The following is a 20408-nucleotide window of genomic DNA, read 5'->3' on the forward strand; positions in this document are numbered from 1 at the left end:
GACCATGTGCTTCTCTTCAATTTTCTTTTCTCCAGTGAGAGCCCATTCAGTTTCCCATGGCACCTTCAGGAGCCTGCCCTCCCGAAATCATTCCGAAATCCTCTCCATTTTAGAAAAGTCTGTTCAATGCAAAGCATTTTGAATGCATCCTTCCTGATTTATTTATATGGTGGTTAAAGCAATGCTGTGATGATCATCCAGCTTCACACTTTCAGTAAATGACCAGTAACCACAACTGGGGGGCAAAATAGGAATCGGGGCGCGGTAACCTTCCGACGCGGAAGTCCCGCCTCTGCCGCGGAATTGCCCTTACCGCCCCTAAAAGGAAGCGGAGCCCAACCTCCCGCGCTCCCCTTCTTTTGGGGGCGGTAAGGGCAATTCTGCGGCGGAGCGTGATGTCAAGCGGCCTCTGATGGTCTCCACTGGGGCACCAGGGCAGTTTGATTCCCAAAAATCTACAATGCAGTTATATAACTCAAGTGCTGGGAGGTGTGCAAGAGCTGCCTGGGGATGACTTGATCATTGCATGATTTCCCTATTCTACTGGTGAGGCAGTAATTGGCTGATGGCATTGAGATCCCTCAATGTAACAAAAGGTTCACATAATTAAAGGATTGGTTTAATCAGCCATTTATATATAACGGGCAGAGCATCTCGAGGCCCCAATTCCACTATCAGGGTTTCAGTCATCAGAAAACCGATGGGTGTCTTGCTCATGATTTCTCTCCTATCAACGCCAATGACTGGAAAATGGTGGGCAAAGCACCCTTGATGTTTCGACAGGCTGCATGTGCTGCCCCCTGGTGGTGAGTGGCCTTGCCCATTGTTATCTGTGGTTTAAAGAAAGAAAATAACTTGCATTTAGATAGTGCCTTTCACCACCCCAGGACATTCCAAAGCGCTTTAGAGGCAACACACAACTTTTGAAGTGTAGTTACTGTTGTAAAATAGGAAACGCAGCAACTACTTTGAGCACAGCAAGCTCCCACAAACAACAATGTGATAATGACCAGATTACTTGTTTTTACGGTGTTGGTTGAGACATTAATATTGGTCAGGCCACCGGGAAGATCTCCCCTGCTCTTCTTCAAAATAGTGCCATCGGATCTTTGACGTCCACCTGAGCAGGCAGACGGGGCCTTTGAAAGTATAACACTCCCTCACTGTTGCAGTGGAGTGTCAGCCTGGATTTAACTCCACTAGCTATACAAAGTAGGGAGTGTTCTATTGTACTTGGACAATGCGGAACTACACGCTGTGGAAACCCATATTAATAGACTGAGTAATGATTATGAATAGTTGGTGCGTTTGGCTTCAAATGTCCAAAGCAGCAGCATATTGGATTTTAGTTGAATTCCATCAGCGTCATCAGTGATTGAATCTGGGTGACTGGTGAATTCGAAAGGTTCACTATTATAACTCTTTATTCTAGGAAAAGTGTGTTTGTTTTATATTGATCTTTCCCATTTTAAACTCCCATGTTGAATTATTTAAAGAAAAATAAATCTATAACTGCATTTATTCATGATCTGAGTCCATTTTTGATGCAGCTGGTTATGCAATGAAACACATTAGAAACATAGAAAATAGGTGCAGGAATCGGCCATTCGGCCATTCGAGCCTACACCATCATTCAATAAGATCATGGCTGAGCCTTCACCTCAGTACCCCTTTCCTGCTTTCTCTCCATACCCCTTGATCCCTTTAGCCGTAAGGGCCATATCCAACTTTCTCTTGAATATATCCAATCAACAACTTCTGCGGTAGGGAATTTCACAGGTTAGCAACTCTCTGAGTGAAGAAATTTCTCCTTATCTCAGTCCTAAATGGCTTACCCCTTATCCTTAGACTTTGTCCCCTGGTTCTGGATTTCCCCAACATTTTTCCTGCCTCTAACCTGTCCAGTCCCGTCAGAATTTTATATATTTCTATGAGATCCCCTCTCAGCCTTCTAAACTCCAGTGAATACTGGCCCAGTTGATCCAGTCTCTCCTCATATGTCAGCCCACCCATCCCGGGAATCAGTCTGGTGAGCCTTCGCTGCACTCCCTCTATTGTGTTCCTAACACAGATGAGACTGCACACAGAGAGGTTAAACTAACAGTGACCTAAGTCTTTATTAAGACACTCCAGAGTGAGGGACAGGCCTTAGGGGCCAGCTTATATACAGTGCTCCCAAGGGATGCTGGGATCCCTTGGGACTTCAGGGGATGCGCTCCCTGGTGGCTGAACATGGGAGTGCATGTTTTACAGATACACGACACCCTCAATAGCAAGAACGCCCTTCCTCAGATTTGGAGACCAAAACTGAACACAATATTCCAGGGGAGGCCTCACCAAGGCCCTTACAATGGCAGTAAGACCTCCCTGTTCATATACTCAAATCCCCTAGCTATGAAGGCCAACATACCATTTGCCTTCTTCATCGTCTGTTGTACCTGCGTGCCAACTTTCAATGACTGTTGTACCATGACACCCAGGTCTCATTGCACCTCCCATTTTCCTAATCTTCCGCCATTCAGATAATATTCTGCCTTTGTATTTTTTGCCCCCAAAGTGGATAACCTCACATTTATCCACATTCTAGAAGAATGAGGCCTCTAGAAGTTGCCATGTATTTTAAGACTATAGGGGTCGAAATTCAGGTCCCCAAAAGGCCCGATCACCATCCGAATGCGGCGCCCAGGTGACGGAGTCGAGCAGTCGCCGACTTCTGGTCCAATGGCTGCCGCTAGTGAAATTTAGCTCGGCCATTTTTCCGGCATTGCCGACTTTCTCCCCGGCTCCCACCGCTTCCGCTGCGGCATTGTGGTTGCGGCCGTGATGACGCAATCGCAGTGCGCACCGCTGTCACTCCGCCCCACAACCCATATTCACTGTAAACAAAATCTACCTGCTTCCTGACGGTGCCCCTGACAGCTTTTTATGTCGGAGCACTTTGCCAGGCTGCTCGAGACTGCCAGCGGAGGAGAAAGGAGTTTTGGTGGGATCGGGATTTTTGTGTGCGAAAATTTTGCGGATGCTAACAAATTGTTGGGAGTTCCAAAACCTGTTACGGACTTGTGAGAACTTTTGGCGACTTTTGGAAAGTTTTTTTACTCGCCATGGTTACTAGTGGCCTGGGGGCTTCATTCTGTTCTCCACAGAAGCCTCCTAGTGAGGGTTGTGCCTAAAGATGCAATGGGCTCTATGTTAGCAAGGGAATGCCTTGTCCGCATTGTGAGAGGCAGGGAGGCACGTGGGAGAAGGCGGCGCCGTCATCACTGGGTCCAGAGGCTGTGGGCAAGGGTGGCAGCAGCCATGGCTGCCCAACATGGAGAAGGGTCTGGAGATGGCCGCAGACCTCAAGGCAGAGAGGTTGGCCAGGAAGGAGCTGGTGTCAGGAGGAGGGTGAGGTACACAGACCATCTGCACCAGATAGTGAGTGACGAGCCAGATGCTGGCCAGCTTCAGCCTGCAGAGGCTGAGGACCATCAACAGGATGAGGAAGAAGGTGATCAGCCAGCTGCCATCGGAGGGGCCCAGCACAGACCTGGGGGAAACAGGCCCTACCGTGCAAGGATGTACCGACATCAGTTTTTATTCCTGGAGCTAACCGATGAGCAATGTCTGTGAAGGCTCAGATTTAGGAAGGACATCCTGAGGGAGCTGTGCAGTCCCCTGCGGCCAGATCTGCAGCCTCAGACAAGGCTAAGGACAACTCTCAGCGTGAAAACAAAAGTCAGCATAGCGCTGAACTTCTACGCAACTGGTTCCTTCCAGTCTGCAACTGCAGACATTTCTAATATCTCACAGTTCTCTGCCCATCGCTCCATCTGGCAAGTGACCGATGCTCTCTCTAAGAGAAGAGTGCAATACATATCGTTCCCAATGAGTAGGGAGAAGCAGGTGGAGCAGCAGGCCGGATTTATCCGGATTGCAGGGTTCCCCAGCATGCACGGGGCCATCGACTGCACACTTGTCGGACTGAGGGCGGCACAAACCCATGTGGAGATTTTCATGAACAGAAAGGGATTCCACTCCCTGAATGTTCAGCTCATGTGCGACCAAGAGGGCAGGATCATGGCAATTGATGCCTGGTATCCAGGCAGCAGCCATGATTCCTTCATCCTGCGCCAGAGCAGTGTGCCCGCCGTCTTTATCGGGTCAAATCAGGATTGTGGATGACTGCTTGGGGACAAGGGATATCCCCTGTCCACTTGGCTGCTGCCTCCCCTTTGGAACCCCAGGACTGCTGGCGGACACTCCTACAACGGCACTCATTCCGCCACCAGGTGCATAATTGAGCACTGCATCAGGATCTTCAAACAGAGGTTTCATTGCCTGGACCGCTCTGGTGGACCATTGCAGTACTCGCCTGAATGGGTCTCCATCTTCGTAGTCGTCTGCTGCATGCTTCACAACCTGGCAATCATGAGGGGCCAGCCACTGGAGGTCGATCCAGAAGGAGCACCTCAGGAGGAGGCGCAGGAGGAGAAGGAGGAGGAGGAGGAGGACCAGGACGCGCATCGCCAGACACTCAGGAGGCGTCGTCGCCATCGCTACCCTGCAAGGGACATGCCGACCCATCTCATTGCTGCACCTTTCAGATGATCTAATGCCCACATGACCCTTCAGCTTTGCTTTTCTATGGCCATCTCAATGAGTCACTTCATCCATTATTGCCCACCGTCAAATTATACACCTGACCAGATATAGGGACACAAAATAAAGATCTATTACATCATAAAAAACAGTGTAAAAAACTAACAACATAATTTCTCACCAATGTGCATTTCCTTATAATCCCTTTTACGCATGCCTATCCTGCAACTACGCTGCAGTTTCTCCCCTGTGGCTGCCTCATGGGTCTGGAAAGGCTACTGTGTTTCAACAACATTTCATCAACATAAATAAACAATATAAAAGTAAAATAATTGCAACGAATAGAATTAAACCTTCCACCAATGAAGTTCCTATTGAACCTAGCCCTTCAGTAGCTCCGCTCCACAAAGTGAATGATGGGGGTTGCTTAAGTTTTTCTACCTCCTTTTGAATATGCTCCGCTAAGTGGGTAATTTCTTCGGAGCTATCTGGGATATACGTGCAACACTCAGTTCCGAGTAGGGCGCAAGTACCTCCCTTTTCAGCCAGGATGTAGTCAAGGGACAGTCTATTCTGTAGGGCTACTGTGCGGATTGCTACCATTTCTGCATTGATTTTAACTAGGGCCTCTGAGGTATCATTGGCTACCCGTTCCACAACGGATGCCATGTTAATGGATTCCCTTGCCAGTCTGGCGGTCCCATACCTGGGGATCAGAATGGCAAAGAACCTCTCTGTTTCTGTGTTAGCTCTCTTAGGACGGTGTAAATGTTCTGACAGTGACTATATATGATACATATATGGCACAATGTAGGCTAAATAGCAGGATCCCGTCCAATTCTGGGGCAACCAAGGGTAGGCCATTATAGGCAATGAATGTTAGCTGTTTCTTTGTCAGCAACACTCCGGGGCCTGTTCAGGCTTTTCCATCTGTTTTATTCAGAATCCCCGTTACGTTAAAAACTCCCACATCAGTCCAGTTTGGACGGTTCCGTGGCTTGATTATATTATAATTCCGGGAGCAGTTACTATACCCCATATTTTGGCCTCCTTTGATGTTTCTAATCAGACTGACCGATTCCCCCGGTCTTCCTATTCCCGTTGTCTTAGTGATAACAAAAAATGAGGGCCGTTTGGAATTATTGTACCACGGTTGGTATCCCCCTTCAAAGGTAGTCAGATTGTAACCTGCTGACTTCCATTTACGTGCCCAGTTTTCTGTATCCTGAAACGCATTGCCTGTTTTGATTTGATTAATTATCCACTCAGCCATTTCCGAGATATTCAAGGGAACTAGCCTCAAGGGAATCCCTCCCTTTGAGTGAATAGGAATATGCGCACACACTCAACAACTAGAAATGTTACCTTGTTTGGCATAAATGTATGACATATATAAAAAGGTATTTACATGTAATTCCCTTGCTACCCTACTATTTCCCTTTGGTGCAGAGGGTCGGCTAGTAAGAAGTAGGCAAATGCCTAGAATACCTACAGTCAGTAATAAAATAATTTATACATTTTGGCAAAAAGTAATTGTCCTTATCAGATTTCAGGTTCAGTTACGGGTGCTCGTTTAACGTGTGAGGTGTGGATCCAGGCTTTCTTTCCTTGGACTTTAACAGCTGCCTGGGTGGTCAATAACACTTGGTAAGGTCCCTCCCACTTGGCACCCAAAGGTTCTTTATGCAACTTTTTCACATACACCCAGACTCCCGGGATGATATCGTGTCCTCCTTCGGGTGGATTACCCAAGCTGCCGATACCTGTCGGGAAACAGAACTAATAGCATCGGTTAGGTTCTGACAGGATGATAACAAAGTGTCACTCATTAAGTGAACATCAGCTTTCCGTAAATCAATAGTTCCTGGCAGTGACATGGGTCCTCCTGTTATAATTTCAAATGGGCTTAGACCTGTAGTTCTGTTTGGGGTTGCCCTACAAATTGGTAGTGCCTGGGGCCATGGTGTTCCTTCTTGGTGATATTTGGCAAGCTGTTGTTTCAGAGCTCGATTCATTCGCTCTACTTGTCCTGATGATTGTGGATGATAAGGACAGTGTAAATCCCACGTAATGTTCAGTAACCTACAGACTTCTTGGCAGACAGCACCTGTGAAGTGTGTTCCCTGATCTGAGTCAATGCTACTCGGGACTCCCCATCGGGGAATGTAATCCTTACACAAGACCTTTGCAGTGTGATTGACTGTGGCTCTTTTAGTTGGGACAGCTTCTACCCATCGAGAGAATCTGTCGAACATGACAAGAATGTTAGTGTATCCTTGGCATGAAGGAAGAGATATATAATCAACCTGCAGATGCTGGAATGGTCCGACAGGGGCAGGGGGACTCAGTTGGGGCATTACCGTGATGGGTCCAGAATTAGTTTTCTGGCAGACCACACAGCGGTCTGCTACCAGCTGGGCATGTTCTTTAAATCCCTGATCCCACCAGCTTTTCTGGAACCGTGCCGTCATCTGTTTTGAGGCCAAGTGTCCCCACGAGTGGATCTGTTGGGCTAAAAAAGGCATAAGCGCTTGTGGCGCGACCGGCTTGTCGGTAACTCTTTGTTTCCAGACACCATCTTCACATAGCTTAATTCCTGCCTCAATCCATGTCCATTTTTCCTCTCGGGAGCACTCGCCTTGCATTGTTTGAAGGTCTCATGTCAGAGTCCTCAGTGCTTGTAATCAGCACATCTGTGTTGGTTCTTCTGGGGGAGCACCCTTAGAGGTGGCATCTTTAGCTGCCTGGTCGGCTCGGGCATTTCCGTGTGCTTCCGTGGTATTTTCCTTGGTATGGGCCTTACACTTCAGGATTGACACATCCTGAGGTAATTGTATGGCCTCTAGTACGTCTCGGACTTCTTTTCCATTTCGGATAGGTGTACCAGAAGCAGTGAGGAATCCTCTTTTCCGCCAAAACAGACCAAAGTCGTGAGCGACTCCAAAAGCATAACATTAGCTGTCTGTCCTTCTGCTATTGGACATGCTTCTGACAGGGCGCATAACTCGGCCTGTTGTACTGACGTTCCTGAGGGTAAACATCCTTTTGCCACTACCTCATAAGGTTGTAACTTCTTTTCTGAAACCATTGTCAATAAAGGAGGAACCATCTGTAAACAGGATGAGGTCTGGGTTGTGCAGAGGCTCCTCTGCTGCTAAGGCTGCTTCTTTTGCTCCTTTTAAAATCTCCACGCAGTCATGCTCTTCACATTCTCCCTCCTCTAGCTCCCTCGATTCTGACATCAGGAGCATAGTTGCAGGATTAACCGGGCTGGCCCGGACGATATGGAGATTAGGAGCTTCCAAAACTGATGTCCAGCGGGTCCATCTAGCTGCCGTCACGTGAGACATTCTATTCATACACAGCAAAGCGTGTACGGTGTGGGGACACTTGACAATCAGCTTTTGGTCGAGGACTAGACCCGCAGTGATCATTACCGCTCGACATGTAGCTGCCATGGCCCTTAGGCAACTTCCCCATCCGAGGGCTACCGCATCCAGTTTTGCCAAATAATAGTCAATAGGTCTTTGCCGATCCCCATGTTCTTGTGTCAGTATAGCTATTATAGATCCTTCTTTCTCATGGACAAACAGGGTAAATGGCTTACCACTGTCAGGGATTCCAAGAGCCGGTGCCGAACACAAAGCCTTTTTCAAAATCAGGAAGGCCTCTTGCTGTTCTTTAGTGAGGGTGATGGCTTCTTTAGAGGCACGTTTCCCCTTTAAGATATCATTCAGTGGCTGAGCAAGCTGTGTGAAGGAGTCAATCCAATTTCTGTTAAAGTTACACAATCCCAAAAAAGACCTTAGTTCCTGAATAGTGGTGGGTTTTTTAGCAGCCCGAATGGCTGCAGTTCTATACTGGGTAAGTTCTCTTTCTTTGTGAAATCTTTTGTCCCAGGTATACAACCTCTTCTAGGGATATTTGTGCTTTGTCGATGCTGGCTTTATGTCCTTTCAGCCAAAGGTGGTCCAGCAAAGCTCGTAAATCTTGTTCATGCTGTTCTTTCGTGTTTGAAGCTTGCAGGATATCGTCTACATATTGGATGACTGTGGATGTCAGGGGAGATAATTCTTGCAAATGGCTTTGTAAAGCCATGTGGAATACCGTAGGGCTGTTGTGGAAACCCTGCGGTAACCGGGTCCAAGTATACTGTTGTCCTTGGACCGTGAAAGCAAACCACTGTCGCACCTCCGGTGCCAGAGGCACCGACCAAAATCTGTTGGCCATATCTATAACCAAGAAATATTTATGTTCCGGTTTGAGGGCATTAAAAATGGTGGAGGGATCTGCGACCAAAGGAGCTTTTTGATCAATACACTGGTTAGCTTTCCTATAATCGACAGTCAATCGCCAAGTCTCATTAGATTTCTGTACCGGCCACACGGGGCTATTGGAGGAGCTATGCGTTTTAATAAGCACCCCTTGTTTCTCCAATTGCTGAATAACCGGTAAGATTCCCGTGATGGCAGTTGGACTGATGGGATACTGTTTAGTGCATGGAGGCTTGGTCCTGGTAAATGATGCAGGCTCCATCTGGAGTAGGCCACAATCGTTCTTATCTTTAGCCCATATCGGGTGTTCCTTCAATTCTTCTTTCTTCAAAGTTCCAATTGACCATGTCACCCGACCATCCACGAAATACAACGATGAATCTACTTGGATTAGAACGTCCATTCCCAAAATGGATTGATCTACTGGGCCTATCCAGACCGGCGTGGTTAGTTCATGTGGACCCAGCCCTATAAGTACCGGTGTTGTCCTTTTAATTTCCATTTTATGGCCCCCAACTCCATAGGCTGTACGTGCCCTACCATCCAACGGCAAAAAGTTTCCATATTGTAGGGGTAAGCATGTTAATTCCGCCCCGTGTCTAAAAGACAGTCCACATCCTTATCGCACACCCTCACAGTTATATATAGCCCATCTCCCCTTTGTTATATTAGTGCGAGGAGGGGGGCCAGGGTGGGCTCGAATCGTTTTTTGCTATTCCAAGTAACTCCTTCTGTTGTTGTATTGTCAGTCGCTTAAATGCTTCTATGAGGTCATTATCTTGTGACAAACCTGGTTTGTTGGCTGAATTGTATCCCTGGCTGCGTCCTTTTCCCCGGCCGCGACCTTGCTGTTTTGCCCTGCACGTCTTGGCCCAGTGGCCTTCTTTCCCACAATAATGACATTTTCCAGGTAATTTTCCTAATGACTGTTTATCAGAATCCTGGGATTTCCATCCCATAGCCTGTATAGCTCGGACTTCAGCTCCCATATCCCGATCTAATTGGTTACATCGATCCACGAATGCTGCAAAGGTAGTTCATCTACCTTCCCAGTCCGGTAACACTACCTTAAGCATTTTGGAGAATTCTGGCTTTAGACCTGCCATGAAAGCTGCTTTCAGGGGTCCAAACACTTGTTCATTCATTTCCTCATCTGTATTATTCATACCCGAATGTTCTAGCCACGTGCATCTAAACCGCTCGTCATACTCCAGGACCTCCTCTGTTCCTTTCTGTTGGCAGGTTGCAATTTTTCCCCAGTCTGTCTTAGCTGGACTGAAGGCTTGCAGCCAGTGTTTAATCGCCTCCCATCCTGCGTTTAATTCTTGCTCATCCTGCCCCAAAGCTTCTTCTACTTTGTCGTGCAATTTTCTTCCTTGTGTTTTTGGCACCATTATGGCCAAAATTTGCACTCCGTCCCAGGGATGAAGTTGATATATATTTCTTAAGCGGTCCAATTGGTCCCATGTTTTCAATCCCCCTTTCTTTGGATTGGGCAATTCCTTGGACCATTTATCAATTTTCTCTGGGTCTGCCGGATCATGAACTATGTATTCTGCATACACCGTTTTCCTCATTGTTTTGGTTCCGCCCTCCTCCGCAGTCTCTTCTTATTTGACTACAACTCGTCTTTTTTTAAACGGGGCAAAGCACACCCCTAATTCTTCATCCTCCGACCCTGTATCGTCGGAGGATTCAGAATCCGTATCTATTCCTCGGTCGTGTCTTCGGGTTTGCGCTTTTAATTTATCCAAATAATGGTACCCTGGGAATTGACCGATACATTTTCCTTTTCCTATTACTGCCTCTTGACCTAATGATTTTTTCCATTCTTTAATTTCACCTTTAAGATCTTTAACTTCCGCTTCCGACTTTTCAAGTTCAAGTCTTTTCTGTCGTAGCTGTGCACAAACAGCTTGCAATTGGTCCTTTGTACTGGTCAGTTCGCTATCATGTTGGGAACACATTGTAATTTCATTCCACTTTTGGATCTGTCCCATAACAGCTAGGGACCATCTAGTTCGCTCTTTACTTTTCATATGGGTCGTTTTTCCCTAGACCCTTTTGATCTCGTCCAAGGACCGTTGTCCTTTGGAGGTTCCGTATTTTTGTTCGATCTTAATACAGGTTTTAGATAAGTCGAATTGTTGCTCTATGTATCCTTTCAACTGTTGGAGGATTTCATCTATCGAAACCTCAGATGGTGCCTGCTCACCTTTAACAGTTGTAGGCAATTCTTTGCTCTTATCTCCTGCTGCCATAATACTTATTTCTTTACTGGGGTGTCGAGTCATAGTCTTTCCAGCCGATCAGTGGGTCGGTGATTAAATAACGAAGACACCGCTGAAGTTAGACGTCTATGGGAGCTCGAGCCGAATACCAACTGGAGGGTTCGCAAACTGGAGGCTTTCGTAATCGCGTAGAAGGAGAGGCGAATTTAGACTTTTGACCAAGGACTTTTATAAAGAGGAGTCCTTACCTCAGTATGTAGGTCCGATGTCCAAAATTCAGTTTCTTTCCTCAGCGATCCTGTTCGTGACGCTAAAATTGTTAGATCTCTTAATTTTCAATGAAATGCGAACTCCGGTTGTAGTTTTAACATAACTTTTATTCTGGCAGCAGCAACATGCTTCTGGCTTTAAGTCAGGCCTTTGCCCTTCTGAGAACGCATAACCAAAATGGCTGTTCATATACCTGATCAGTTTACAGAAAATAACGCGCCTTCTTTGACCTTATTAGCTCAATTGATATTCTGTTAAACTTTAATTGGCTCGCTACCAAAGGCCCTAAAATGTCAAGTTGATTGATGAGTTAATGCAACATGCTCCCACTCATGTTGCAGCTCGGACTTGGGGTCTGTGAATTCTTACAGCCTGTCTGAATGCAGCCTATTTGAATTCTTTATCAATCCCCCCTTTGATTCTTTCACACACTGAATCATAAATCATCAGCTATCACTGGTTGAACATTCTACAAAATAATTTCATACATGTTAATAGAGTTTCCTTCCAAAATTTGTTGATGTGTTTTGCCGCATGTCCGGACTCGTAGCTTCCACACAAATTTACACCAACCCGAATTCCATCGTGGCCACAATGGAAGTCTGGTTTCAGTAGGTTAATTAACCTTATTCCAATTTAATCCAAATCAATATCTTAATTCAACCAGTAAACAACCTTCCTTTAAGCATAACATACCCCTGTGCCACCTACAGACTGTCTGCTGGGACCTGCAAGGTGTCTCACCTTAGGGACAGCAGCTGCAGCCGCCTGGTCGCAACAACATTTAATCAACATAAACAAACAATATAAAAGTAAAATAATTGCAACGAATAGAATTAAACCTTCCACCAATGAAGTTCCTACTGAACCTAGCCCTTCAGTGGCTCCGCTCTACAAAGTGAATGATGGGGGTTGCTTAATTTTTTCTACCTCCTTTTGGATATGCGCCACTAAGTGGGTAATTTCTTCGGAGCTATCTGGGATATATGTGCAACACTCAGTTCTGAGTAGGGTGCAAGTACCTCCCTTTTCAGCCAGGATGTAGTCAAGGGACAGTCTATTCTGTAGGGCTACTGTGCGGATTGCTACCATTTCTGCATTGATTTTAACTAAGGCCTCTGAGGTATCATTGGCTACCCGTTCCACAACGGATGCCATGTTAATGGATTCCCTTGCCAGTCTGGCGGTCCCATACCTGGGGATCAGAATGGCAAAGAACCTCTCTGTTTCTGTGATAGCTCTCTTAGGACCGTGTAAATGTTCCGACAGTGACTTTATATGATACATATATGGCACAATGTAGGCTAAATAGCAGGATGCCGTCCAATTCTGGGGCAACCAAGGGTAGGCCTTGTGGCCACACACCCAATAGGTGCCATTATAGGCAATGAATGTTAGCTGTTTCTTTGTCAGCAATACTCTGGGGCCTGTCCAGGCTTTTCCATCTGTTTTATTCAGAATCCCCGTTACGTTAAAAACTCCCACATCAGCCCAGTTTGGACGGTTCCGTGGCTTGATTATATTATAATTCCGGGAGCAGTTACTATACCCCATATTTTGGCCTCCTTTGATGTTTCTAATCAGACAGACCGATTCCCCCGGTCTTCCTATTCCCGTTATATTAGTGATAACAAAAAATGAGGGCTGTTTGGAATTATTGTACCACGGTTGGTATCCCCCTTCAAAGGTAGTCAGACTGTAACCTGCTGACTTCCATTTACGTGCCCAGTTTTCTGTATCCTGAAACGCATTGCCTGTATTGTTTTGATTAATTATCCACTGAGCCATTTCCGAGATATTCAAAGGAACTGGCCTCAAGGGAATCCCTCTCTTTGAGTGAATAGGAATATGCGCACATACCCAACAACTAGAAATGTTACCTTGTTTGGCATAAATGTATGACATATATAAAAAGGTATTTACGTAATTCACTTGCTACCCTACTATTTTATTTTGGTGCAGAGGGTCAGCGAGTAAGAAGTAGGCAAATGCCTAGAATACCTACATTCAGTAATACAATAAATTTATACATTTTGGCAAAAAGTAATTGCCCTTATCAGATTTCAGCTTCAGTTACGGGTGCTCATTTAACGTATGAGGTGTGGATCCAGGCTTTCTTTCCTTGGACTTTAACAACTGCCTGGGTGGTCAATAACACATGGTAAGGTCCCTCCCACTTGGCACCCAAAGTTTCTTTATGCAACTTTTTCACATACACCCAGACTCCCGGGATGATATCGTGTCCTCTTTCGGGTGGATTATCGCAAGCTGCCGATACCTGTCGGGAAACAGAACTAATAGCATTGGTTAGGTTCTGACAGTATGATAACAAAGTGGCACTCATTAAGTGAACATCAGCTTTCCGTAAATCAATAGTTCCTGGCAGCGACATGGGTCTTCCTGTTATAATTTCAAATGGGCTTAGACCTGTAGTTCTGTTTGGGGTTGCCCTAATGCTACATAGCACTATTGGTAGTGCCTGGGGCCATGGTGTTCCTTCTTGGTGATATTTGGCAAGCTGTTGTTTCAGAGTTCGATTCATTCGCTCTACTTGTCCTGATCATTGTGGATGATAAGGACAGTGTAAATCCAACGTAATGTTCAGTAACCTACAGACTTCTTGGCAGACAGCACCTGTGAAGTGTGTTCCTTGACCTGAGTCAATGCTACTCGGGACTCCCTATCGGGGAATGTAATCCTTACACAAGACCTTTGCAGTGTGATTGGCTGTGGCTCTTTTAGTTGGGACAGCTTCTACCCATCGAGAGAATCTGTCGACCATGACAAGAATGTTAGTGTATCCTTGGCATGAAGGAAGAGATATATAATCAACCTGCAGATGCTGGAATGGTCCGACAGGGGCAGGGGGACTCAGTTGGGGCATTACCGTGATGGGTCCAGAATTAGTTTTCTGGCAGACCACACAGCGGTCTGCTACCAGCTGGGCATGTTTTTTAAATCCCTGATCCCACCAGCTTTTCTGGAACCGTGCCGTCATCTGTTTTGAGGCCAAGTGTCCCCACAAGTGGATCTGTTGGGCTAAAAAAGGCATAAGCGCTTGTGGCGCGACTGGCTTGTCGGTAACTCTTTGTTTCCAGACACCATCTTCACATAGCTTAATTCCTGCCTCAATCCATGTCCATTTTTCCTTGCATTGTTTGAAGGTCTCATGTCAGAGTCCTCAGTGCTTGTAATCAGCACATCTGTGTTGGTTCTTCTGGGGGGGAGCACCCTTTGAGGTGGCATCTTTAGCTGCCTGGTCGGCTCGGGCATTTCCGTGTGCTTCCGTGGTATTTTCCTTGGTATGGGCCTTACACTTCAGGATTGACACTTCCTGAGGTAATTGTATGGCCTCTAGTAAGTCTCGGACTTCTTTTCCATTTCGGATAGGTGTACCAGAAGCAGTGAGGAATCCTCTTTTCCGCCAAAACAGACCAAAGTCGTGAGCGACTCCAAAAGCATAACATTAGCTGTCTGTCCTTCTGCTATTGGACATGCTTCTGACAGGGCGCATAACTCGGCCTGTTGTACTGACGTTCCTGAGGGTAAACATCCTTTTGCCACTACCTCATAAGGTTGTAACTGCTTTTCTGGAACCATTGTCAATAAAGGAGGAACCATCTGTAAACAGGATGAGGTCTGGGTTGTGCAGAGGCTCCTCTGCTGCTAAGGCTGCTTCTTTTGCTCCTTTTAAAATCTCCACGCAGTCATGCTCTTCACATTCTCCCTCCTCTAGCTCCCTCGATTCTGACATCAGGAGCATAGTTGCAGGATTAACCGGGCTGGATCGGACGATATGGAGATTAGGAGCTTCCAAAACTGATGTCCAGTGGGTCCATCTAGCTGCCGTCACGTGAGACATTCTATTCATACACAGCAAAGCGTGTACGGTGTGGGGACACTTGACAATCAGCTTTTGGTCGAGGACTAGACCCACAGTGATCATTACCGCTCGACATGTAGCTGCCATGGCCCTTAGGCAACTTCCGCATCCGAGGGCTACCACATCCAGTTTTGCCAAATAATAGTCAATAGGTCTTTGCCGATCCCCATGTTCTTGTGTCAGTATAGCTGTCATATATCCTTCTTTCTCATGGACAAACAGGGTAAATGGCTTACCACTGTCAGGGATTCCAAGAGCCGGTGCCGAACACAAAGCCTTTTTCAAAATCAGGAAGGCATCTTGCTGTTCCTTAGAGGCACATTTCCCCTTTAAGATATCATTCAGTGGCTGAGCAAGCTGTATGAAGGAGTCAATCCAATTCCTGTTAAATTTGCACAATCCCAAAAAAGACCTTAGTTCCTGAATAGTGGTGGGTTTTTTAGCAGCCCGACTGGCTGCAGTTCTATCCTGGGTAAGTTCTCTATTTCCTTGTGAAATCTTTTGTCCCAGGTATACAACCTCTTCTTGGGATATTTGTGCTTTGTCGATGCTGGCTTTATGTCCTTTCAGCCAAAGGTGGTCCAGCAAAGCTCGTAAATTTTGTTCATGCTGTTCTTCTGTGTTTGAAGCTAGCAGGATATCGTCTACATATTGGAAGACTGTGGATGTCAGGGGAGATAATTCTTGCAAATGGCTCTGTAAAGCCATGTGGAATACCGTAGGGCTGTTGTGGAAACCCTGCGGTAACCGGGTCCAAGTATACTGTTGTCCTTGGACCGTGAAAGCAAACCACTGTCGAACTTCTGGTGCCAGAGGCATCGACCAAAATCCGTTGGCCATATCTATAACCGAGAAATATTTATGTTCCGGTTTGAGGGCATTAAAAATGGTGGAGGGATCTGCGACCAAAGGAGCTTTTTGATCAATACACTGGTTAGCTTTCCTATAATCGACAGTCAATCGCCAAGTCTCATTAGATTTCTGTACCGGCCACACGGGGCTATTGGAGGAGCTATGCGTTTTAATAAGCACCCCTTGTTTCTCCAATTACTGAATAACTGGTAAGATTCCCGCGATGGCAGTTGGACTGATGGGATACTGTTTAGTGGATAGAGGCTTGGTCCTGGTAAATGACGCAGGCTCCATCTGGAGTCTGCCACAATCGTTCTTATCTTTAGCCCATATCGGGTGTTCCTTCAATTCTTCTTTCTTCAAAGTTCTAATTGACCATGTCACCCGACCATCCTCGAAATGCAACGATGAATCTACTTGGATTAGAACGTCCATTCCCAAAAGGGGTTGTTCTACTAGCGCTATCCAGACTGGCGTGATTAGTTCGTGTGGACCCAGCCGTATAAGTATCGGTGTTGTCCTTTTAATTTCCATTTTATGGCCCCCAACTCCATAGGCTGTACGTGCCCTACCATCCAACGGCAAAAAGTCTCCATATTGTAGGGGCAAGCATGTTAGAGGAAATGTATTAGCATGGAGAGAGAATTGGCTGGCGAACAGAAAGCAGAGAGTCGGGATAAATGGGTCCTTTTCGGGTTGGAAATCGGTGGTTAGTGGTGTGCCACAGGGATCGGTGCTGGGACCACAACTGTTACAATATACATAGATGACCTGGAAGAGGGGACAGAGTGTAGTGAAACAAAATTTGCAGATGACACAAAGATTAGTGGGAACGCGGGTTGTGTAGAGGACACAGAAAGGCTGCCAAGAGATATAGATAGGTTAAGCGAATGGGCTAAGGTTTGGCAGATGGAATACAATGTCGGAAAGTGTGAGGTCATCCACCTTGGGGAAAAAAACCAGTAAAAGGGAATATTATTTGAATGGGGAGAAATTACAACGTGCTGCGGTGCAGAGGGACCTGGGGGTCCTTGTGCATGAATCCCAAAAAGTTAGTTTGCAGGTGCAGCAGGTAATCAGGAAGGCGAATGGAATGTTGGCCTTCATTGCGAGAGGGATGGAGTACAAAAGCGGGGAGGTCCTTCTGCAATTGTACAAGGTTTTGGTGAGGCCGCACCTGGAGTACTGCGTGCCGTTTTGGTCACCTTACTTAAGGAAGGATATACGAGCTTTGGAGGGGGTACAGAGACGATTCACTAGGCTGATTCCTTCTACACTGCGCACGAGTCTCCTCCCGCCAACTTCATCTCACCCCTTTCATCATATCCTGCTAATAGGGCATTGCTGGGTGAGAGCACTCGGGGTTGTGAGCAGTGAGTGTGTGATGTGAAGAGAGATAATGAATGTCGAGTTGAATCATGAGAGAGAAGCTGGAGCTGGGAGACAGGCCTGGGTCTGCCTGCAGGCCCACACAGTGATTGAGTTGCCGTTGCAATGTCAGCACCCACCAGATTCTGAGAGGCTGCTGCAGCCCTGTGGCTCGTGTGAGTGTTTGCGCAGCGAGGCACCGACTCTCTCCACGCCAGCAGAGCCTAACTCTGCTCCAAGCTGCTTAAGAATCCATAGCAACGCATTGCGAGAGGGATGGAGTACAAAAGCAGGGAGGTCCTGCTGCAACTGTATAGGGTATTGGTGAGGCCGCACCTGGAGTACTGCGTGCAGTTTTGGTCACCTTACTTAAGGAAGGATATACTAGCTTTGGAGGGGGTACAGAGACGATTCACGAGGCTGATTCCGGAAATGAGGGGGTTACCTTATGATAATAGATTGAGTAGACTGGGTCTTTACTCGTTGGAGTTCAGAAGGATGAGGGGTGATCTTATAGAAACATTTAAAATCATGAAAGGGATAGACAAGATAGAGGCAGAGAGGTTGTTTCCACTGGTAGGGGAGGCTATAACTAGGGGGCACAGCCTCAAAATACGGGGGAGCCAATTTAAAATCGAGTTGAGAAGGAATTTCTTGTCCCAGAGGGTTGTGAATCTGTGGAATTCTCTGCCCAAGGAAGCAGTTGAGGCTAGCTCATTGAATGTATTCAAGTCACAGATAGATAGATTTTTAACCAATAAGGGAATTAAGGGTTACGGGGAGAGGGCGGGTAAGTGGAGCTGAGTCCACGGCCAGATCAGCCATGATCTTATTGAATGGTGGAGCAGGCTCGAGGGGCTAGATGGCCTACTCCTGTTCCTAATTCTTATGTTCTTATGTTCTTATTGTTATTGAGAGCTAGTTGGTTTATTCGCAAAAGGTTTAACAATCACACTACACATTACCGGTTCATCCACTTGGCTCACAACCACCTGTCCCATCGTGGATCCCTCGAACCCAACTGGCTGGGGTTTTATTGAGTCTTGTGAACATCACGTGACTGGCTAAGCCACTCCCCAACTCAACAGCTCGACCAACCTGTGAGCTTACTCACCGGGGCGTACACTACACAGTGGGGTGGGGGATTGTACACGTTGGGCTTCCTTAGCTGCTTCGCGGACCCTCCCTGCGACATCTAGGGATCGAGCCCCCACCCCCCCCGACTGTCTGCCCGTCCATCAGGCAGATGATAATCCAAAGTGCCAATGGATTCGATGATCAAAAGATGGTGCTGTTCCTTCGGAGAGCTTACTACAACAACAACTTGTATTTATACAGTATCAAAAGGGAGTTAGATGTGGCTCTTACGGCTAAAGGGATCAGGGGGTATGGAGAGAAAGCAGGAAAAGGGTACTGAAGCTGCATGATCAGCCATGGTCTTGTTGAATGGTGGTGCAGGCTCGAGGGGCCGAATGGCCTAATCCTGCACCTATTTTCTATGTTTCTATTTTTTTCTATGAGGGGGTTACCTTATGTTGATAGATTGAGTAGACTGGGTCTTTACTCGTTGGAGTTCAGAAGGATTTGGGGTGATCTCACAGAAACATTTAAGATAATGAAAGGGATAGACAAGATAGAGGCAGAGAGGTTGTTTCCACTGGTAGGGGAGGCTATAACTAGGGGGCACAGCCTCAAAATACGGGGGAGCCAATTTAAAACCGAGTTGAGAAGGAATTTCTTGTCCCAGAGGGTTGTGAATCTGTGGAATTCTCTGCCCAAGGAAGTAGTTGAGGCTAGCTCATTGAATGTATTCAAGTCACAGATAGATAGATTTTTAACCAATAAGGGAATTAAGGGTTACGGGGAGCGGGCGGGTAAATGGAGCTGAGTCCACGGCCAGATCAGCCATGATCTTTTTGAATGGCGGAGCAGGCTCGAGGGGCTTGATGGCCTACTCCTGTTCCTAATTCTTATGTTCTTATGTTAATTCCGCCCCTGTGTCTAAAAGACAGTCCACATCCTTATGGCTCACCCTCACAGTTATATATAGCCTATCTCCCCTTTGTTATATTAGTGCGAGGAGGGGGGCCAGGCTGGGCTCTAATCGTTTTTTGCTATCCCAAGTAACTCCTTCTGTTGTTGTATTGTCAGTCGCTTAAATGCTTCTATGAGGTCGTTATCTTGTGACAAGCCTGGTTTGTTGGCTGAATTGTATCCCTGGCTGCGTCCTCTTCCCCGGCCACGACCTTGCTGTTTTGCCCTGCACATCTTGGCCCAGTGAACTTCTTTCCCACAATAATGACATTTTCCAGGTAATTTTCCTCATGACTGTTTATCGGAATCCTGGGATTTCCATCCCATAGTCTGTACAGCTCGGACTTTAGCTCCCATATCCCGATCTAATTGGTTACATCGATCCACGAATGCCGCAAAGGTAGTTCCTCTACCTTCCCAGTCCGGTAACACTACCTTAAGCATTTTAGACAGTTCTGACTTTAGACCTGCCACGAAAGCTGCTTTCAGGGGTCCAAACACTTGTTCATTCATTTCCTCATCTGTATTATTCATACCCGAATGTTCTAGCCACGTGCATCTAAACCGCTCGTCATACTCCAGGACCTCCTCTGTTCCTTTCTGTTGGCAGGCTGCAATTTTTCCCCAGTCTGTCTTAGCTGGACTGAAGGCTTGCAGCCAGTGTTTAATCGCCTCCCATCCTGCGTTTAATTCTTGCTCATCCTGCCCCAAAGCTTCTTCTACCTTGTCATGCAATTTTCTTCCCTGTGATTTTGGCACCATTGTGGTCAAAATTTTCACTCCGTCCCAGGGATGAAGTTGATATATATTTCTTAAGCGGTCCAATTGGTCCCACGTTTTCACTCCCCCTTTTTTTGGATTGGGCAATTCCTTGGACCATTTATTAATTTTCTCTGGGTCCGCTGGATCATG

The sequence above is a fragment of the Pristiophorus japonicus genome, chromosome 4, assembly GCF_044704955.1.
Source record: "Pristiophorus japonicus isolate sPriJap1 chromosome 4, sPriJap1.hap1, whole genome shotgun sequence".
Classification (NCBI taxonomy): Eukaryota; Metazoa; Chordata; class Chondrichthyes; family Pristiophoridae; genus Pristiophorus; species Pristiophorus japonicus.